We start from the raw sequence: 23806 nt of genomic DNA on the forward strand, positions 1-23806 counted from the left end.
CGGACATGCTGTGACTGTAATAAGCCTCACGGATGTGGGAAATAAATGAGTGCAATCATGAATAATATATTAGAGAAGTTTAAGCAATACTTTTTACTGACATTTCCCAAGATATTCTTGTCATTCATATGGATGTCAGAGACCCTAGAAAAGACAGACAGATTGTATTTAATGAGGAAACTGGTACTGTATTTGCAGGAACAGCCCCTGCATTACAGCATTGAGAGTTGAGAGTGGAAGGGATCACAAGGGAATCTATATAACTCCTGCCGCACAGGAATATGCAACCAAGCACATCCTGAGACGTGGCCATCCAACTTCTGTTTATTAAGATACCCAAACATGTGAGCTCATAAGGGTGCAAACCGGGATGGCGAAAGTCTAGCCTATACTCTAGGACTGATGCGACTCCAGAACCTCTTTTAATTATTTTTACTTTTTTTTGCTCAGAATACCTCCCCAACCTTTAATGAAGCCCTTGGGGATAATGTTTACCATCCCTCAGCTGTTTTAGGTTTGTGAGATTAAAAACCCGGTGGGACTTACAGTCATTTCCTAGGTATGAAAAAGTCCAGGATGGTAGGGTGTATTGCCTCCATCCCCAGAGAGGGTGCAAGAGGGCATTCTGATTAAAAAAGACTCAATTAAAGGCAAGGGGGAGAATCATGGGATGTTGTCCTGCAAGGTCCCAAAGTAAGTCATACAGTCCCAGATCTCAGAGGTTGCAGACCTCTGCCGTAAATGGGCACGTTACTTGGCAGGATAATGTTCTGCTGATTATGTTATTAGTATGTGCTTATCATGCCAAGTAATAACTTCAAGTTACAAAGAACTGTGCTTCTAATAAAGCATTTTTTGTTATTTTGGATTCAAAATATCAGGAAGAGAGAATGAAAAAGGGGAAATAAATGAGGAGGGGAGGATTTGCCTGGGGAAAGGGAAAGTCCCTGTTCTAGTTTTTTCCGGACTGGAACTTCCTGAGGCCCTGAACTACTTTAAACAAAATCAAATCAGGTTTTCTGTCTTCCTGGTATAGTCCTTTCCTACAGGCATGATGCTCTTAATGGCCTCAAAGAGAAGACTTCCTAATCTGCCAATGTGATACTTTGAAACGTCTGTATGTGACAAATACCTATCCATTCACAAACTGAAAACAAGAGACTGGAGCTCTGGAAAACGAACCCTACCAACCTCTTTTGACCAAAGAAAAATCTCACCATGCTCGTATCAGAGTCAACACTTCTTGTTTACTAGCACTGCATGGACAGATGGAAAATCCAGGAATTTGTTAAGAGAAACAACACAAGCAGTCACAGACAGTGATGAGGGCTGATATTAGAAAATGTTTAAACGATATTACAAAACTTTGTGAGCACAAGTATTTTACGGTGTGAAAAATGCTGTGTATGTGTGTATGTTAAATTACAGACTAGTTACTCTGTTTCATAAGGAGCACTCTTACTAGTTTGTATGGCTTGATCTTTCAACATAGATATTCAACAACACAACTAAGACAATTATCATGTTCCCCACCAAGTATAAGGAATGCATGTCATATCATCATGCCAAGTTGGTTGGGCATGATGCCAGTCCTCTGCCTGATAAATGCTTGTGCTCTGACACATAAAAACAATGTCAGATTCTGAGATGCGGAAAGGAAAGCAATTGCATGCTTTTTAGGTCCTATTTAGTAGAAGCTCATCACAAGGCTTTACACTCACTTTCCCACTTAGGGCTTTAGAGTCCATAGAAATACATGCACTGTTTATCATGATGGCTGCTCATGTTTAAAAACAACAACAACCAGATGTTGTATGTGCACACAGACCAAAACTTGGAAACATTCATTTTTATTTTTGTTAACTAGAAATCCCAAAACTTTGTAGCAGGCATGTTACGGAAGCTTTCAGGCAAAAAAGGGACTTTTCAAGCTCTGATCCAAACACTATAAAACAAAAGCACAGATCTCATGTACTCTTTCTTTTACACCAGCCTTCTTCAGCATGATGATCTCCAGAGGTGTTGGACTGCAACTCTCATCATTCCTTTACAGATATGTAGTCCAACACATCTGAGCAGTACCACACTGGGAAAGGCTGCTAAGCTAAATGAAAATGGCCTATAAAGCCATGTGTGGCCTCCTGAATGCAGAATGACATCATATCAAAGCAAATGCAACTTCCCAAATCCAAGCTATCATAAACTCAGAGCAGTGAAAGTATCCACAGAGTTTACATAGCTGACATCATGATGTTCCTGTGTTCACTGACTGTCCATTGCAAGATGTGTCTTCTACCTACCTATCCACAGTTGTTTTTGAGTCAGCCAAGGCCCAATTCACACTATGAAAATAATCCTGGATGAATCAGGGTTGAACCCTTGGTGTGCACACATCCTGAATGCACTCGATGCACTTTGGTTGGGGGAGGGGCTGACAAAGAAAAAACACTTAACACAAGATATTCAATACTGATTTTTTCCCCAAGTTTTCTTGAAAGATCCGCATTGATCCGCATCATCAGCAGTGTGAATACACATCCAATTCAATTTGGATCACTCTGTATTATTAAAGGATGGGAAGCAGCTTCATTTTAACCCAAAATGATAGCATGTGTGAATGACAACACAAGGGTTAAAATAACTCAAAGAGATTTGCAAACCCAAAATGTAATAGGAACAACCCCGATATGCATCAGTGCGGCAATCTGGATCTCCTTGAGGCAATAATAATAATAATAATAATAATAATAATAATAATAATAATGAGTATGGTCCCCTAAGTTTATTCTGCTTTTGAATCATGCAAGGGGGTGGAGTTAAAGCAGCTAAAAGATTATCTGCAGCTAAGCATCCTGCCTTACACATAGATTCTGCCTTGCAAGCCTGCTATGCCACTGCAGCATTACCCTATCAGAAACACATGGAGTTCTGAACCCTGCATTTTCCTTTTGAAGCATGTTGTACTAACTTCGAGAAATGTGAAGTAAAAAATGTAAACATTTACATCAGCCTTGTAAATAAGAGTCCCAGAGTTTCTAGCCAATAAAAAATTGCTGTGGATTAGGTTGGGGGGGATGTGGTTCCATTATGTGTATGAGAAAGATAGATTCTACATTGGGAGCAGAAGAAAGATTACACTTCTCTTCCAATAGCCCACTCCCTCATTTAGATGTCTTTTCATGTCTGTTTACAAGATACTGCCTGATGTCTATGGCTGTCTAAATACAAGACTGATGTACAACAACAAAAAAGTGTGCAATAGATCCATGTTGGACTCACATGGAATCACACTGTTTTCCATAAGACAGCAAATGAGCAAAAATTCCAATTAATATGGTGCAAAGCGTTTATCTTTCACTCTGAAGGCTCAAACTGAACTTTTCTTTCATTATGAGTGTATTTGTGGGCATTTTATAGGGCTAGTAAGATGTAAGCCCCACCCCCAATTTGATCTCTATAACTGTACAACAATTGACTTCAGTATCTAGACAGAAAAAGGCTGCTAGGTGATGTCATCGGTCTCAATGTCATGGAAAGTGCCAAATCAATTCATGGGCTCAAGAGAGGGCTGTCTAGACAGATGTCGCACTAAACCCTTATGTATTGCTAGATGATGGGGAGAGGGAATACATTGGCAGTCTGATTACTAGAATCTAGAGGATGGCAATTTAGATCACAATGACAACTAAAAGGGAAAAATGTCTGCAAATATATTAGACCCATCCTATTGGAGCAGTTCTTATTTATTTTTATTACTAGTCTCGTCTCTACCATGCTGATGTCAGTTAGGAAATGTATTCATGCACCACAATGGTGCCTACTCTTTTTAGTCTATATGACTACTTCCTGCTAGTGTTGCAGTTAATATCAAAACAACAGCTATCTGATTTTTCCAGAAATACTCCCTACCCTTCCAGTTTTGCACTAAAACACTGAAACGGCAGAACCCTGTCATGCAAGCAGGGTAGCTACCATGCAGCCAGAGAAGGAAGTCAATTGTCAGAATTTCTCCATATTTTACACTGCAGCCTAGGTACACTGCAATTGCACTGGGATTGGACAATCCTTCTCCTATTCTAGACAATGCTGGGGGGGGGGGACTTCTTGAAGCTATCTATGTTTTGGATTAGTTTGTACTGGGTTTTTGGTGATCAAGAATAAATAATCCAATGTCCTCAACTAAGCACGTATTGTCTCTTCATCTCCATGGCTCCCCTGTGAGCCCTGAGTACAGTCTGCCAACATAGTTTCCAAAATACGATGCATCCTTATCTTGAATACAATGATTTTTAAGTGACAACTGAAAAATTTCCTCCCTGATTTATTCATCTTCACAACATGACCTGACATTATGTGAGTACACAGAGAGAGAGAGAGAGAGAGAGAGAGAGAGAGAGAGAAGGGGGGGAGGCAGGGAGATACACATTACAACCCTTCATTCAGTTTTCATCATAGAGCTTCTGGCTTAGTCTGCCTTATTTGTACTGTATAGAGCCAGTGTGGTGTAGTGCTTTAAGTGCCGAACTAAGACTTTGGAGACCAGCGTGTGAATCCTTGCTTGGCCATGAAAATCCACTGGACTACCTTGGGCAAGTCACTCTCTCAGCCTCAGAAGGCAAAGGCAACGTCTCCTGAACAAATCTTGTCAAGAAAACTCCCACAGCATGTTCACTTCAACGTTACCATAAGCTGGAAAAACTGAAGGCATATAACCAAGTTAGGTTGTCATCCCTGGCTTGAAACCTGTATGGCCATTTCTTTCATACGTCACTCTGAACATTTTGATAAGCATCCTTCTCAAAAGCAGTTTCTGGGACCTATTGTTTCAAGATACCAATGTAAGAAATCATGACATACTGGGTCAAACTGCGTATTGCAATGTAACATTAATTATGTTAATCTTCTACTTTGTGCTTTACTTTATGCATATTAACTGACACATATTGTTGGTCTGTTGTTGTTCCCTGCTGCAATCCATGGGGAGAGGCAGGTAAGAAATAATAATAATAATAATAATAATAATAATAATAATAATAATAATAATAATAAATTGTTGTTGTTGTTATGCCAGATGGATTTAACATAATTCTGCTGAAAATGGATTTGTTTTCTTTTTACTAAAGATTCTTTGTGAACACTGATCAAACTGGCTGTAATCTCACACTAAAACAAATTAGAGCTGGCAGTCTTTTAGCACTAAATTACTTGGATATCACTACTTCAGGATGAGTCTCCTTCATCCAAAATGCTTGGTATTAAAAGTACAGTCAGCCCTTCACATTTGCGGACTTTGGATTCATGAATTTAGTTATTTGCAATCTGAGCATGAGCCCTGCCCACCTCCTCATATGCCTGGGAGAGCTGGCTACAGCTGTCCCAGGCATCGGAGGAGGTGGGTTGGGTTTGCTTTATTCACAAATTTTCCCACATTCTCAGGGGTCTTGTTCCCCTAACCTCCATGAATATAGAGGGCTGAATGTGTTTTGGATGAAGGTGGGTGGGGTGGAATACTTGTATTTGCATATTTGTACATATGAGATATCTTGAAGATGGGACCCAAGTCTAAAGATAAAATTCATTTATGTTTCATATACACCTTATACACATACCCTGAAGGTAATTTTATAAACTGAACAATCAGAAAACAAAGGGGTCACTATGTTAGCCACTCATTAACTTGGGTACAGTGTACCTTGGAGCATTTCTCCCATATAATCCACCTCACACTCTTAGGTCTGGAGGAATCTTCTCCAGCCAAAGAAGACCAGGTTGACTACAACTTTCCAGAGGACCTTTTCATCAGCTTGCTCCAAAACTGTGGAATGGTCTGCCGGATGGATCCTCAGAATGATATTCTTGAACCTCCTAAAAGGCATGTTAAGACTAATGACTTGCTAATTATTTCATCTCAAAGATCACCACTATTCGCTCTGAGAAAGTCCTTCCCAATTCTTCTTCTGCTCATAATCTCTTTCGCCCTCGCCTAAAAAAAATTCTGTTGTTTCCTCCTGCTTCTTTGGATGAACTCTTCTACACTTCTGAACTCTTCCAAACCTGCAACCTGTCCTCTTGATCCAATTCCTACTCGTCTTCTAATTTCTTTAGCTCCCTCTCTTCTGCCCTGCTTCTCCATATCTTCAATCTCTCTCTCTCTACAGGCTCCTTCCCGTTGGACTTCAAACATGCTCTATTTCCCCAATTCTGAAAAAACCTTCTCTTGACCCCCTCCTCTTTGTCTAGCTATCGTCCGATTTCTCTTCTTCCCGTTCTTTCTAAAGTTTTGGAAAGGGTTGTTTATTTCTCGCTGTCTCGAGTTTCTTGAAGCCAACTCCATCCTTGATCCCTTCCAGTCTGGTTTCTGCCCAAGGCATTCTACAGAGACAGCTCTCACTAAGCTCCATTGACCTTTTACAGGCAAGGCTAATGGCCTTTGTTCTGTTCTCATCCTTTCTTGATTTGTCTGCAGCCTTTGACACCGTTGATCACTGTTCCTAGTTGACATACTCTCTGACCTTGGGTTCTCTGACTTGTTCTCGACTGGTTTAGATCTTATTTGTCAGACAGATCTTTTTGCAGTAGTTGCAGGTGGTCAGACTTCATCTCCTGTTCCCTTATCTGTTGGAGTTCCCCGGCTCTGTTTCTGGTCCCCTTCTGTTCTCTCTCTACACACTGTCCTTAGGTAAACTCATCCACTCTTTTGGTTTTTCCTACCATCTGTATGCCGATGACACCAGTTTTATCTTTCCACCCCTGACCTTCTCCAAGGCTTGAACAGCAAGTTTCGTCTTGCCTCACAGCTGTCTCTCAGTGGATGCGCCATCGGCGTTTGAAGCTCAACATGTTACAGAGCTTCTTGTCTTTCTCCTAAGTCCACTTCAACACTCCTTTTCTGTCTCTGTGGACAACATTTCTATTCAACCAGTCCAGCAAGCCTGCAGTCTTGGTTTTATCTTTGATTCTTCTCTGTCTGGTATCCTCAGATCCAGACCACAGCCAAGGCTTGTAGATTCTTTTTGTACAATATTGCCAAAATCTGACCATATCTCTCCGCCTCTACTGTCAAGATCCTGGTCCATGCCCTAGTGATCTCACGACTTGATTACTGTAACGTCCTCCTGGCTGGGCTTCCTCTTTCTCACCCTCCGTCCTTTATCTCTGTCCAGCAATAGCTGCACACACTTATCACATCCGCCCACTGCTCTGACCATATCCCTTCACTGGGCTCCCCCTCCCTTTCCGATTCAGTATAAGCTCCTGCTGTCAATGTTTAAGCCCTCCATGGACTGGCCCCTCCTTACTTATCAGACCTTATTTCTCCTCACCTTCCCACCAGGGCCCTCCGTTCTGGTAGTCAAGATTGGCTGTCCCAGTCCAGGATTTCCTCTGCCCATCTCAGATTCGCCCCTTTTCACTCGCTGCCCTCACTCCTGGAACCTTCTTCCCCCGCGAGCAAGAGCCATCACTTCTTTAACCAGCTTCAAAACGGAGCTGAAGACCATCCGTTCAGAGAAGCGTTCCCAGGCATTGCATCATTGTCCCTTGCTATTTGATGTTCTTTTGTTGTCTGTTTATTGAATCATTTCCTGTATTGCTATGTATTTCCCTCCATCACTCCCTTCTCCTTTTGCGTCGTGTCTTTTTAGATTGTAAGCCTGAGGGCAGGGAACCGTCCAATTAAAAAGATTGTATGTAGGACGCGTGTGAAATTTACAGTGCTTTTAATAAAGGTTAATAATAATAATAAATAATAGTAATAGTAATAATAATCTTTCTGGCAGGCATTCCGATTGATTCTCACAACTAATTATAGTGCCCCTCTATCTATAGCCACCTACTATCCGCCTGTCTTTATAATTTTTAATTCAAATTAGATTTTAATCTGAATTCGTTTTTAAATTTATAATTTGTTTTCTTTTGTTGAGAATGGGGATTGTGATTTTATGACTTTGTATTATTTAATTGATATATGCTTATTTTTTGGAACCCACCTCGTCCAAAAGGGAGAGGTGGGCTAAAAATAAATATTATTAGTGTTGTTGTTATTATCATCAGAGTTTTGGTTTTGGAGTAATTTGGATTTCAGAATCTGGGACACCTTAACCTGTAGTACTATTGGTAAATGCTTACTGAGCGTCAACAGGGCACTGTGCAGCACACAGACTAGGACTACAATATTGTGCTGGATAACCTAGGAGTAAGTCTGCTAAATGGTTAACTGTTTATTCTTTCATTGTGGCTTGTGAATTTCCTTTTAAGAGTCTCTCATTAGAGATGGCACTTGTTATTATTTCTAATATTCCCCCTCTGAAGATTTGCCAACCATAGACACCCTTTTAAATATTACTCTAAAGCCACATATTCTTAGCCATCTCACACTTCATCTGAGAACACGTCTACATATATTAGGCCACAAAGCCTTACGGGCACTGGTACTTTTCTGAATATGTGCAACGCCAGAGAGAAGTTGAGAAGTACACTACAAACCACCATCAATCAATTTCTAGCTTCCATCAAGCAAAATAAATTCAAATGATTCAGAATACCATGGATGCACATAATTTGCAGCTATAACTCCAGGTATCCTTCTTTGCCATATTACCACTCTTCTGTGTGAAGAAAATACACTTTAGCCACAAAATACATTTTAGGAAACAGCCAGAAGCTTTTTTAAAAAAGGAAAACCCACATGACTATGTTTTCCCGGTGGACTTCTTTTAAAAAAAAGGCGCAGCTTTCCATATTGTATTACAAATACTTTCAAAATCCCCTGATTTCATTAGTCTGCTCTTTAGGGTTGGGGTGGATGGTGTGATGACTGCTGATTCATTTGAAAATCTGCTTAAAAGCCCTAATGAGAACATGGGGCTGTCCTTTGGTTCTGGCCAAGACTCATGTCCAACCTTGATGTCTTTTATGGCCAAGATCCTCCATCAGAGACTGTGATTTTATTACAATGACTAAGCTACATTTCTGACATGATACATAGCCCATGCTAGTGAATTGCAAGATGGACAACAGGGAATTGCACAAGAGGTCCTGCTGAACAGGGGGCTCCCACTGCACAACAGGACATGCTATGCATCAAGATATATTATGTGTCAAACATGCATTGGGATCATTGCACAATGGACACGTTGTAGGCTCTACTTGTGCAATCAATCTGATGGCATATCTACCTTTCCACTCCCCTCCTGAGATGTGAACTTCGCTCAACAGTGTAACTCAACCTTATGCATTTGTAAAATGGTTTACTATGATCTAACTCCCCAATAGGATGCTAGCCACCAGTCCACTGATGTCAACAGAAGTTAGGATTGCTGCTGGTAAACAGCAAGATGATTTTTTTAATGAAATAAGTGCATGCACACACACACACACACATGAAAATCTAAGTTCTAACGATTTAGCAATACTGGCATATAAGAGTGTACATGGATGTGGTGCACACACACACATAGACACTGTGACTTATGATAGAGGAGGGACTGTTCTGTTCCTTTCTGGGCACTGGCATTCTACATTGCAACTTGGAGAAAATGAGCCAAAGAAGTCTCCATTAAAAATGGAACTACTGGAATTTCTATGTGATGTATTTTTTTGCGAGAAGTCCCTGGGAAACTGAATATTTCCTCCATCCAGTATTTCACTCATCAACATTGAGTAACCTGAAGCATGGTGCCATGTGGCATCTTGTCATGTTTATGACAGCAAAGTATCTAGAGCTTCACACTTTTTGTAATGTGTGGGCAGCTGTGAGCTCACTGTGATGTTCAAATGGCAACTCTTTGGAGGGACAAAAGCAATGCAGACTAGACAAGGCACACCCATTCAGTTTAAAGATTAAACAACTGAACTAGCAATTATCCCAGAAGGCCAAGAACCCAAGTAGCTCTCCAGTACTGCAGCAGTTTTACTTACTGTATATGTAAATAAAACTGCATTACACAGAAAAAAATCTAAATCCTTGTTACTAGAATAGTAACAATAGTAACACTGTTACTGAAATTAGTTCACACAAATAACAGGACAGTTATAGAACTTTATAAATGATTACTGTTTTGGATTTAAATATTCTCATGTTTTGTCATAGTTTGGGATGGGGCCTACTCCAGACTTCTATTACAATAGCTTCCCATAAGTTTCATGCTCCAATTGTATAAAATTACATGACTCATTAGAATAGACTGCAAACAGGGTTTATTATTATTCAAGAAAAGAAAGAAGAACTTGAGTAATAGGACATTGCTAGAAAGGTAGCCTTTACAGTGACTGAAGTGAATGTATGAATAGGTAAGAAAGCATGTATCTGCTGCTTGGGAGCATGAAAGTGCTTTGTACATATGTCTTGCTATTGGGTTTTCCACAGATATCAAGTTTGAACTCAAAATGTGGAACAGATAGGATTTTAGTCAGATCCAGCAGCACTTTTTAATATTTTTATTCTTCCATGCACTTCCATGTAATTTTTAAACTCTAAAATGGATTTTAAAACTGATTCCATAAGTATGCATTACTCAACAGGTTCCTATTATAGTTACCCCCAAATATACACATATTTCTTTTAGCTGGGTTGTAGTGATGTAGTTTTTCCCCCTCTAGATGTCACTTAAGAGTTTTTAAAAAAAACTTGCAATAACCCGTTTGATCAGAAATCAGGACAGACTGGGAAACCTGAGCATGCACAGTAACAGTTCTAAAGTTAACACCTTCAAATCTGAAAATGCAACATCCATATACAGATTTTCATAAGTACCACAAAATATTTTGGATTTTTATAACATTTTGGTGTCCCATAGTGTCTCTGAGTTGTTTCATAGCAGAAAAAAATATGAAGCAAGGGACACTAGCCAGAGGTCTTTTTTTTTCATCTGAAAATGCAGGACTCGCCCCTGGTGAAATATGGGTACTTACTGATGCAGAAAATATGGTTCTGCATCCCAGTTAAGTTCTCACTGGAAAATGTGCTTAGAAGGCATATAATGCTCTGCCACCACAATATCAAAAACCATGACAGTGCACCCAATTATGTCTGCTCAGATGTTCAGTTCTAGGGCATCAATTGGTAATGTATTTTGCTGTGACTGCAAATGACTTAAAGAAAGAACAAACTTTAGATGCAGCCTTGTTATCGATGAGCAAATAAAAATGAGTACCAAGAAGGATATTGGTGCCCTGAAACCAGGTGACTATAGGAAAAAACATACATATGGGAAGGACCATAAAAGCGAACATGATAAATATCCAATAACTGTTTTTTCCTTTGAAATTTGCAGCCTCAGGCTTCAAACTTGCCTTAAGTTCTCCCACTTAAAATTAACCGAAGAGGTGAAATCAGATGTGATCGCACAAAATTCAATTGCTTAATTGAATTGCTCTTTTCAATAGGAGCTTGCACAAGAGAACATCTGTGTGGACTGGATCTGAATGCCCCAGGGCACCTTCACTCATTTGCTAATATGACATGCTCTCTTGTGGGTCTTGTTTATCAAAACATATATGCTGAAGATAGAAGGAGAGTGAATACATGAGTAAGCTGGAGTTAAGGGTGCTACAAGATCTCGCTGCATGTTAACAGAGTGAGTCTGAAAGACAACAGGAAGGTAAATAACAATCCTGATGGCAGCATATATTTAATAGGAAACCCAATTTAATTATCTAATATTGAACAGCGATGAAAATTAGCTTTTGTAGTGAGACAATTAGCATGAACTTTTAATCCAAAGAGAAAAATGAGTGGCTCTACATATGCTGGGCTGCATTTCTCATCATACGTTACTGTTGCCTATGTTGCCTAGGATTGATGGGAGCTGCAGTCTAAAGACTCAAACATTCCTCAGCCCTGATCACTCTGGCTTTTTATTTTGAAAGTCCATTTATCAAATGACAATTTCATTCCCCCAAATGACACTCTGACATTTCAACTCAACCATTAGGACCACTGCCAAAGACAAAGCCTTAACTACAAAAATGGAAACCTGATAGCCTTTTGTGATCAGCACAATGACCACTGTCTGTTTTAATTCTTAAAATGCAGTGAGATGACAACAGAATAAAACATGAGCATGTTACTCTCTTTAAAAAATACTGCAAGCCTCAACCTGTGTGCATTCAGGACTCCCAACAGTCCCAGGCAGCCTCAATTGCATTTCAGTTGTTGTTGTTGTTGTTGTTATTAACCTTTATTTATAAAGCGCTGTAAATTTACACAGCGCTGTACATGCAATCTTTTAGTTAGACGGTTCCCTGCCCTCAGGCTTATAATCTAAGAAGACACGACACAAAAGGAGAAGGGAGTGGTGGTGGGGAATGGGATCAGGTCCAGCAGTTCTTCTCCACTTCCGAGGCCTAGACCAAGGCAGATGGACTGGAGGAAGGACTTGGTTTCTTAATGGATGGTTAAAAGGAGGCTTCATGGGTCAGAGAGGGGCTCGCCTCTGGGAATGCTTCTCTAAACAATATAGTCTTTAACTCAGTTTTGAAACTGGGTAGAGAAGTGATGAGGTGTGCATGTGGGGGAAGAAGGTTCCAGGAGTACAGGGCAGCAAGCGAGAAGGGACGAATTCGGGAGGGGGCAGTGGTGGTCCTACACTGTGACAGGAGACCTTGACTACCAGAGCAGAGGGTGCGAGTAGGAATGTAAGGAGAAAGAAGGTCAGGTAAGTAAGGAGGGGCCAATCCATGGAGGGCTTTGTCACTAACAAAAGCTTGTACCGGATGTGGAAGGGGAGCCAATGAAGGGAGGATAAAAGAGGAGAAACATGGTCACTTCTGCATATGGAAAGGAAAGTAATCTACATGGTTATTTGCTGTGCATGATAATTGTCCTCCTTTCTGTTAAACGGGTGATTAGTTCCCCTATGAGGAACGCCTTAGGGAGCTGGGGATGATTAGCCTGGAGAAAAGAAGGTTAAGAGGTGATATGATAGCTCTGTTTAAATATTTGAAAGGATGTTATATTGAGGAGGGAGCAAGCTTGTTTTCTGCTGCTCCAGAGAACAGGACCAAGAACAATGGATGCAAGCTACAGGAAAAGAGATTCCACCTCAACATTAGGAGGAACTTCCTGACAGTAAGGGCTGTTCGACAGTGGAACACACTTCCTCGGAGTGTAGTGGAGTCTCCCTCCTTGGAGGTCTTCAAATGGAGGCTGGATGGCCATCTGTCGGGGATGCTTTGATTTGGATTTCCTGCATGGCAGAGGGTTGGACTGGATGGCCCTTGTGGTCTCTTCCAACTCTATGATTCTATGATTCTATCACATTTTGTCAATGCTGATATTTGGGGAGTGAATCAAGGACATGGTCCCAAACAGGTAGAAAAGCAGGTGATCATGAGAGAATTATCTTTCTGGTGAAGAAAAAGGAAACTCAGTGGCCTCACTCAGAAACACTACACTATGCTGTAGCAATATGTGAACAAGTAAGATTATGGACACAGAGCAGTGCCAAATTGAAATGGCTGGAGATGCATGTAGTTCTTGCCCGTTTGCACATTTTCCCACCAAAGCACAGATCTGTCAGATGCATGTCTACCCAGAAGCAAGCCTCGATGTAAAAGCTTTCCTGTCCACAAAGCACAGCTCAGGCCTTATGGGCCAAAATCATCCTGTTCAGATTACATACGTCCCGAATCCTGATTCTACTGCATACAGTCCAGATGATGTCTGGCTCATTCTTCACCGGAACTGGGATTTAACAGCCTTACACCAGTTTTAAAAATATATACCTGTTACTCTAAATCTTCCCAGAAGACCCAAAGCCCTCTGTTCCTGCACCACCATGGATGAGACACCCAGCATGTCAGGTGGCACCATGAGTCACACTTGTTCTGAGATCAGAATGAGGAACCCAGCATGTGACCATCACCGGATGTGTTGTTCTAACCTCAGAAGCAAGCGAACTGCAGTTGCAGCTGATGTGCCAGGTGGCTCAGTGGGATTCCAGTGTGGACAGCCTCCATGAGATAACAGAGGGCAAGGTAATGGGGGAGGGGAGATTGGAGCAACTTTGGGGCCAGGATACTCCAGACTGCCATTGGAGTATCCTGCCCATACAGATAGGGTCTCAGTTTCACAGTTTTCCTGGTTGTAAGTCAAGGAGCTTGCAGAAGATATGTCAGCTACATCCAGTCCATGTTTTACTGTTAACCCGTATGTCACATTATCTCTCTCCAGTTTCACCAACAACTGAATGGTTCCACTAAGAGACCTTGGGCAAACCATACTCTCTCTACCTCAGAAGAAAGCCATAGTTACATCCCTGAGAAAAGATAGCATAAAACAGGAAAGTAAGTATAGCAAATCTGAGACGTGTTTGAGACATGACTAAAGGGGAGGGGAAACACATTTTTGCACAAAATCATCTTGTGCATCACTCCTAGTATGCCAGTTCTTCCTGCAAGGTAATGCACAATATCAATTCTGAGTCAGGCAACCACAGAAAACAGGAAGTGCAAGCCATTTGTACCTTCTGCTCTCTTAACTTAATATCATGTCTCAGACAACTCTGAGAGAAACTTGCTTTTAATTTATATTGGATGACAGGAAACAGCCAACTAAATCCAAATGTGAACTCCCTCACCTTAGTTTTGGAGAGAATTGGATGTTGGTGTTTTTCAAGACCCAACCCATGCAAATGAAAACCACCCAGGGTGAGGGGGGTTTCCCAACAGACAATGGATCATTAATTAAAAAGAAACCCTGAGACCTTGCCATTCAACAACAGAACAATCGCAGATTAACATGCAAATCACTTCCTCTCAACCAACAGTATACTGTATATACACCACTCTTTTCCATGCCAGCATTCTCTGAAGATGCCAACCACAGCTGCTGGCAAAACCTCAGGAAAAAAATCTTCTACAACACTGCCTCATAGACCAAAAAATCCACAAAAAACTACGGATGCCGTCCGTGAAAAACTTCGACTTCAGTCAAGGAAGCCAACTCAATCTGTCCAGCATCAACAAGATGAGGCAATAGTACGATCCCATACAAAATAGCTTTCTACTCTAAACATAGATATTAGATATTCTTCACTTACTTAACATACAATTCAAATTCATAGTATGTTTCCACAATCTTTCCCAATATTGTATTCTCAACCTAATTTTTAGTTAAAATATAAACGTTATAAACTATATGTTGGGGCCTGAAATAAAAAATGAAGAATCACAACTCCATCACAATTCTCCATTCTGGGGATGAAAAAATGCATTTGTTGGAGGGAAAGGTTATCAAGACCAACACAGGTAAACCAATACGCACCCATTCTAACTTCATCGAAAATGTTAAAAGACCATTTCTAATTTTAGCAATGTACAATTTGTTTGAACACCACAGAACAGAAGGGATTACAAACAGATTCCACTGTTAATTATTTAGTAGATCTGGGGGGAGGGGGAGGGGGAGGAATACCAAGGTATTTTCTATACCTTGGCTTAGTCAGGAATCAGAATGGAGACTGTAATCAAGATAACTAGGATTTGGAAGGGCAGCTATGAAGGAACTAGACAAGGTCCTCAATTGTAAAGATATATCACTAAATACCAAAGTCGACCATATCATAGTATATCAGATTTCTATGTATGGCTGTGAAACCTGGACAGTGAAGGAAGTTGACAGGAAGAAGATCTATTCACTTGTAACGTGATGCTGGAGGAGGATTCTACAGACACCATGGACTATCAAATAGACAAGTAAATGGATCTAAGATCAAGTAAAATCTGAACTACATCTAGAAGCCAAAAGGACTAAACTGAGACTACTGTATTTTGGTCATATCATGAGAAGACATGACCCATTGGAAAAATAATGCTTGGTAAGGTGGAAGGCATTAGGGAAGAAAAGGAAGACCACATCACAGGTGGATAGATTCAATCAAGGAAGCCACAACACTGAGTTTGTAGGACCTAAACAGAGCTGTTGACAACAGGGTGATCTGGAGGTCTCTCATTCATAGGGTCACCATAAATCCATGGTGAATGATGGTAATAACAGCAACAAAAAGTTCTGAAAAATCATACACTAGTTATTTTGAAAAAAGGTAATGAAGAAAGACTATAGGAACAAGCCATTGCTGAAATGACTGAGAAGAGCCTTACTGCTCAAAAGTCAAAGTGTGACTCTAACATGTATCTGTAATATCTGAAATTGTTTTGTGTATATTTTTCAAAATAACATTTTTTTCACTGATATGTCTTTTAATGATACACTGACTGATTCGAGTCAAATTATCCTCCCTTTAAAAGAAAAACACTAAGCAAACAAATAACTGAACAGACTGGCAGTGGCTGAGGAAATTATCAGATCTTTATGAGCAAAGTAGAAGGATGGTGTTTATGTGAATGATGATAATAATTGCCTTGGAATTTTATTGCCCTTAAAAAGTTTTTTTTTACTGCAGTGCCTTCAGATTACATTGCAAAAGACAATAAACTCTTACTCCTAAAGAGTGCCTTTTAAAAGCATGCATTTGAACCTTTTCAGTTACAAAATATTACATCTTTTTCTTATCTGCAGTGCCCCTTCTTGAACACCCACAAACTTGGCTACATTACAAGAACCTGTATATCATTTCCTGTATCTCTGAGCTATGGGAAAATGCATTCATTGAAAAAAATGTTACTAGTCAAGTCATTTTTATTGCTGTCCCCAACACAAATCTTACCATACCATTTACTCTTACAGTATAAATGTTTGGCTTTGATTATGATTATGTGAGTGTGACTTCTTTTATTTGTGTAAGTTCTGTTAATACTTTAAGGGAAATCTGAGAGATCAATGGTTCTGGGGAGATGTACCAGAATAAGCAAGTTGTCTTCCCCTCCACTCATATCAGTGACATGAATAAAGCCAAATAACTGCCTATAATTATCCTGCTCTCCAGCTACTATGCTCTTCAAGAATTAAACAAATTGCAGTTTTAATCCATCTGACAGAGGCTTCCTTTTATGTAAATAACAGTTCAGGACGATAACTGGTGTTTGAAGTGCTCCAAAACGATTCTCTTTGGGATCTAAACTTATTTAATACATGGAATGTCCCTTAACTGTTATGGTCCATGCCACAGACCAGAGATAGAGCACTCTGGTCATATAACTGGGAGTGCATAGACCAGGGGTAGGCAACCTTTTTGAGCCGGGGGCCGGGTTGCTGTCCCTCAGACAACTGGGGGGCCGAAGCCCGGGGGTGGAGCTTCCACCCCCGGGGGCAGGAGCTTCCACCCCCGGGGGCAGGGCCGTGTGCCGGGGTGGAGCTTCCACCCTCAGGGGCAGACCTTCCACCCCTGGGGGCGGACCTTCCACCACCCAGGGGCCAGGTCACCTCCTCTTTGCCGGCCCCTAACGGGGCCCCAAGCCCTGTCAGAGGCCGGGAAAGAGTCAGCGAGGACCGCCAGTGCTGGAGGCCTCCCCCTCTTTGCCGGCCCCTGACGACAGAGACCCGCTGCCGCCGCCAGAGCCCTCCTGAAGGACCCCAGCGAAGGCAATGGGCCTCTGGGAGGTTCGCTGCAGTTGCAGGAGCCCTCCTGGAGGGCCCCTATGACGGCAACTGGCCTCCCAGGGGCCCACTGCCACCGTCAGAGCCCTCCTGGAGGGCCCCTGCGACGGCAACTGGCCTCCCAGGGGCCCACTGCCGCCATCGGAGCCCTCCTGGAGGGCCCCTGCGATGGCAACGGGCCTGCCGCCGCCGCCGGAGCCCTCCTGGAGGGCCCCAGCGACGGCAACGGGCCTCCCAGGGGCCCGCTGCCGCCGTTGGAGCGCTGGGCGCCACCATTTTGGGTGAAAAAATGGCGGCAAAATCTCGCGCGAACTTCCCTGAGGTCGCAAGAGACTTCGCCGCCATTTTTTTGCCCAAAATGGTGATGAAATCTCACGCGACCTCCACGAAGGTCGCGTGAGATTTCACCGCCATTTTGCGCAAAAAATTGCAGCACCCATAGCGGTGAAAAGCTGCAACCGTTGGCGGCGGTTTCGGCGGCAGGAGCAGCCAGGGGCCGGCTGAAAGGCCTCTGCAGGCCGCATCCGGCCCACGGGCCGGACGTTGCCGACCCCTGGCATAGACTATATATATTGAAGAAGGGTTGTTATTGAGACAGGAGGGTTATGTTATTGGTTGATGTTCACATGTTAACTGTTGTCATCCCTATTATGTCTTACCTGTCACTATAATATCTATCTGTTAGGATGCCCAGTGCCCAACCCACTTGTTATATAGCAGTGATGGCGAACCTATGGCACGCGTGCCAGAGGTGGCACTCAGAGCCCTCTCTGTGGGCACATGTGCTGTCGCCCTAGCTCAGGTTTTGCCAGAGTTTGTTACTAGAAAGCCAGAGGGACACGGCACTTTGCAATAAATAAGTGGTTTTTGGGTTGCAGTTTGGGCACTCGGCCTCTAAAAGGTTCACCATCACTGTTATATAGTGTGCTTGGAAACTTACTGGCATAAGGATATTATTTGCTTTGGTGGATTGCTATAACTGCCAATGAGGAATTGATGTTAGAATGGACTGGTGGATTAAATGACTATTAAATGGTAGGTGAAAATGTCTCTTTACATAAGGAGAAAGCTGACTGTATACTGTATATGGAAAAGGGTCAACCCAGTAGTATTAGGGGGGAATGATGATATGTGGAAATGATACATGTTATGATAAAGTTCATTAGCAGATCAATGTTAGATTATTTTGTAGTCTGCTAAAAAGATTATTGTGTGTGCTGAACCAATATAACAGTCACCCCAGGGCAGGTTGAAACCCGGGGAAAGGAGGATTATTTGTGAGACAGCCAGGTGGGGTGCTATCACTGTGAGAAGAGAGATATGTTTATAGTTCTGGTTATGTGGAGGATGCTATCCTGTCTGGGAAGGATGAAAAAAGGGAAAACAGTCTGTGTGAAGGAATGTGATGTTTGGGAATTAAAGCACAAAGAACGTGGTGGGAATGTGGTGGAAAAGTTGGTTGAGTGGAAACCTTTAAATTAAACTGACCAATGATAGTTGTTGCTTGACTTCGGGAGTGGGATCCTCAAAAGAACTGCATAAAGGTGTGTGTTACTAAATGTATTTCAGAGCTAACAATATTCCACCAAAGTCTCAATTAAATCAGTTTTGAGAAATATTGGAGAGGGAAGAGCTTGTTTAGCAGAGATGTGACAATGCATCAAAACTTTGTTGCTGCTGTTAGCTGCTTTTGAATCAACTTCAACTCATGGCAACCCTGTGAATAAGATGTCTCTAAGCTCCCTTAATCCTTTACCTCTCTGCTCAGGTCCTGTAGGCTCAGGACCATGGTCTCTCTGATTTAGTCTATCGATCTGGCACATGGTCTTCCTCTCTTTCTCCTACCTTCCACCTTCCTCAGCATGGCTGTCTTTTCTAATGACTTGTGCCTTCTCATGATGTGGCCAAAGCACAACAGCCTCATTTTAGTCATCTTGGCTTCCAGGGAGAGTTCAGGCTTGATTTGTTCTAAATCCTAATTGTCTTTTTGGCCATACATGGTATCCTCTGCACTCTTCTTTAACTTCACATCTCAAACGAATTAATTTTCTTCCTATCGACTTTCTTCACTGTTCAGCTCTCACATCTCTACATGGTGATGGGGAATACGGTGGCTTGATGATTATAAATTTAGTGTTCAGCTGTATATCTTTTACACTTTAGGATTTTGTCTAGTTCCTTCATAGATGCCCTTGCAATTCCTCATCTTCTTCTGACTTACTGACTGCAGTCTCCATTCTGATCAATGTTTGGGAAATATTTAACTATTTGGATTTCCTCATTATCTAGGTTGACTTTGTTTTAATCCTCTGTGGTCATTATTTTTGTTTTCTTTGGAATCATATTCCAGAGGGACAGGTCCTGTCACTTTATAATCCTATATGCTCTTACCTAGGAGTAAGTCCTGTTGAACTCTGATGGCCTTAGAAAGATGCATCTGGGACAGCTGCCAGGATTAATACACATTGACACTGCTTTAACTGTCCTAGCCCCAACCTATGGGATCCTGGGATATGTAACTTGGTATGGCACCAGAGCTCTCTGAGCAAGGAGTCTAAATATCTCCCCAAACTACAAATCCAAGGATTCTGTAGGATGGAGCCATGGCAGTTAAAGTGGTGCCAAACTGCATTATTTCTACAGTGCAGATGTACACCTCAGGACTACTCTCTCCATCTGTTGCAGGGACTCCCCCACAACAGAAGTCTTCTACCCCTCCCTTGGAAGTTACCATCTTACACCATAATCCCCTTTCAGCTGTTGATGTGACACAAAATTCATTTGCTTGGATGGTGTGTATTGATCAAACATTGCTTTCTTCTTAAACAATGTGACTTGTACTCAGATTTGACAGCTGAATACGCCGTTTGAATTTAAAAGAGGTTTAAAGTCCAAGCATGCTTATCCAGAATATTTTTCACCTGCCTGCGAATTTCACAGGATGATTTTAAAATGTGGATGGTTTTAACATGCGTATATCCTATTTGTCCTTTGAAATGGATGTGAACTTTAACTGATGTGGTGTGTCTGTTAATAGCTGTTGTTCCCCGTCTCAATCCATGGGGAGAGCCAGGTAAGAAATAAATATTATCATTATGATGATGATGTTTCATAGATAATGGGCAGAAGCTCATCAGCATAATCTAAGAAATGATTTTCCAATCTGAAACTGATCCTTTCCATCTGCCTGTCTGTGTCTCTTTCTCTCTCTCTAAGAGAAGGGGAAGAAATCAAAATAGAGGTTGAGTAGGGCCTGACAGCGTTTAATTAGCCATAAAAACGTTTCGCCTTGCGCCCCTCCTTCTGATCACAATACTGGCGTCAGTTTGTCTCCTGTATCTCTTCTCTCTTCCCCCACCCCTCCTTCTCTTCCTTCTCCAAAGATCTGCCCTTGTAAGCTAAGAACACCAAAGGGAGAAAGGGAAAGGGAAACACAAACACAATTGTTACTGGGCAAGGACAACTGCCCACTGATACTGGCATAAATATTCTTCACTTTTAAAAGAAAAGTCAGCAGGGAAAAGTGGAGAGAAATTAAGAATGGTCCTCAGTTCCCTGGGATGGTTTTGTCAATGGTTCAAGTGATGAGGAAGCAATGGAGAAACTCTCAACCTCCCTTTTGTTTCTGGTTACCTGAAGGATTTCCCCCCACCCAGGTAAACAATCTGATGGAAGTTTACTCCGAGGAAGGAGTTGGAGTGTGGAGACCAAGGTTCAAATCTTGGACCAGTCATGGAAACCCATTGGGTGACCTTGGGCAAGTCACATTCTCTCAGCCTCTGAGGATGGCAAGGGCAACCCCCCCCCAATATATCCGCCTTAGGGTTGCCATAAGTCAGAAATGGCTTGAAGGCACCCAATACCAACAAGTAACTGTCAAGGGACAGCAACAGAGCAGGAGACAAAGCACCGCCTAGTATAAAAGACCAATGATATAACTGTGTGTGTACGTACTGTGTATATATGTATATGTATATGTGTGTGTATAGACAGACAAAGAGAGATACAGAGACATATGTATATATGGAGTGTGTGTGTATTTATATATAGACAAAAAGAGATACAGAGACATATATATATACACACACACACATATATACTGTGTATGTACATATATAACTGTGTATACGTGCTATGTATATATATGTGTGTGTGTGTGTATGCATGTACAGACAGAGAGATACAGAGAGAGAAATATGTATATATGTAATGTGTGTGTGTATTTATATATAGACAAAGGGAGATAGAGACACATGCACACATATACATATATACTGTTTATGTACATATATAACTGTGTGTATATGTACTGTGTATATATGTATGTGCGTGTGTACACATAGATGGACAGAGATACAGAGAGAGACATATGTATATATGTAGTGTGTGTATATTTATATGCAGACATAGAGAGGTAGAGACATATATATATTATAGACACACACACACACACACACATATATATATATATATACAGTGTGTATGTACATATAGAAGTGACAGCCAGTGGTAGTGATATGTTTTGAGTATTGGACTACCATTCTGAAGGCCAGGGTTCGGATTCCAGGTCGGCCATGGAAACCCGCTGGGTGACCTTGGGCAAGTCACACTCTCTCAGCCTCAGAGACGACAATGGCAAGCCCCCTCTGAAGAAACTTGCCAAGAATCCTCCAGTAGTTTCGTCTGGAGATATGTGTGTGTGTGTGTGTGTGTGTGTGTAGTATACATATTTAGTTAAGGTAAGGGATAAGGGAACATGTAATTTTTAAGTTGTGTGTGTGTTGTGTATTTGTTTGTGTATTTTCTTGTAACCTGCCTTGATCCTTTTAGAAAGGTGGGATATAAATAATATCTTTCTATTATTATTATTATTATTATTATTATTATTATTATTATATTGTTGTCATGTGCTTTTGAGTCATTTCTGACTTAAGGTGGTCCTATCGTGGAGTTTTCTTGGCAAGGCTTGCTTAAGAGGCAGTGTGGCACTGCCTTCCCCTGAGGCTGAGAGAGTGTGACTTCTTGCCCAAGGTGGGTTTCATGGGGAATCGGACCCTGGTCTCTGGAGTCACTGTCCAACACTTCCCCTGGCTGGCTCCCTGTGTGTGCGTGTGAGTACCAATGACAACAACAACAACAACAGCAATAAAGTTATATTTATATGCCGCCTTTCCCAGAGGGTCAAGGAGGCTCAGAACATCACATGAAACACAACACGGAGTTAAAATACATCCTGTTAATTCAAATCCGCCTCTGAAGAAACTTGCCATGAAAAAAACTGTGACAGGGTCTCCTTAGGGTCGCCATAAGTCTGAAACGACTTGAAGGCACACAACAACAACAACAACAACAACAGAAAGAGCTCATTCTGGGGGTGAAGTCTGGTTTCTGTGGGCATGCAAACCCAAGGCGATGCCAATGGCCCCCACAAGAGGCCCCCCAGCCTCTCCCCAGAGACCCCCAAAAGGCGCCTTTCCCCAAAAGCCTTCGCACCTTCTCCTCAAAAGAAGGAAAGCCAGGCGGGGAGGAGGCTGAGGCTGAGGTATATAGATAGATACACACACACACACATATTTATATATAAATACACATAGCAAAAAATAGAATAAATAAAACCAACCCAGTGCCAACAACCAGAACCAAAAAGGAAGAAGAAGAAGAAGGAAAGAGTTTGGAGCCAGTTTGCTCCCCTGGAGGCTCCAGAGCAAAGAGAGCCAGAGCGAGGGAGGGAGGGCGAAGGCCAGAGGGGAAAAGGCTGGGGCTGAGCAGAAGGGCGCCTAAGCAAAGAACTAGAGGAGCATCCAGAGGCAACAGAGCGGGAAAGAAGAAGGAGAACTTTCCGAGGGCGAAGGCTCTTCTTACCTGTAGGCAGACAGGGGCGGGGGTGGCTCTGGCCTCCTTCCTTCCTGCTGCCTTGGCTTTCCCAGGGGCTGCTCCCCTTTTCCCCTTTGGACAAGGCTCCACTGGCCAGAGGAAGAAGCAGCAGCAGCAGCAGCACCGAGCGAGCGAACGAGGGAGCGAGCGAGCGAGCAGCTCCAGCCGGCGTCAGTCAGGCGGGAGCCTCTGCGCTTGTATTAGTGCGCCGACCTGGAACTTGGCCAGGAATCCCTTCTGCCTGGCTGGCTGGCTCTTATGGCCAGGGAGGGAGGCGGGGGGGGGGGGAAAAAGGGCCCCTCCTTGGCCAGCCCGGGGGGCCAGAGGGGGGGGGAAAGGGCTACTTTCCCCCCCCCCCCCCCCAAGAAGAAGCCAGCCCAAGCCAAGTGGAGAGGAACCGTTGGTGTTGTTCGCTGCCCTGCAGTCAGTTCCCCT

The 23806-nt window shown here is 42.3% G+C and overlaps 1 protein-coding gene across 2 annotated transcripts in view; it reads right to left on the reverse strand.

Annotated features, from left to right (window-relative positions):
- The window catches only part of SMAD9 (SMAD family member 9), a 57859-nt gene extending 34304 nt beyond the window's left edge, over positions 1-23555 (reverse strand). For both annotated transcript variants that reach the window (XM_042458317.1, XM_042458316.1), the window contains exon 1: positions 23360-23555. The gene's annotated coding sequence lies outside the window, so the exon portion shown is untranslated. The remainder of the gene's footprint in view (positions 1-23359) is intronic.
- Between the last annotated feature and the right edge of the window lie 251 nt (positions 23556-23806).

Source organism: Sceloporus undulatus, chromosome 3 (genome assembly GCF_019175285.1).
Source record: "Sceloporus undulatus isolate JIND9_A2432 ecotype Alabama chromosome 3, SceUnd_v1.1, whole genome shotgun sequence".
Classification (NCBI taxonomy): domain Eukaryota; kingdom Metazoa; phylum Chordata; class Lepidosauria; order Squamata; family Phrynosomatidae; genus Sceloporus; species Sceloporus undulatus.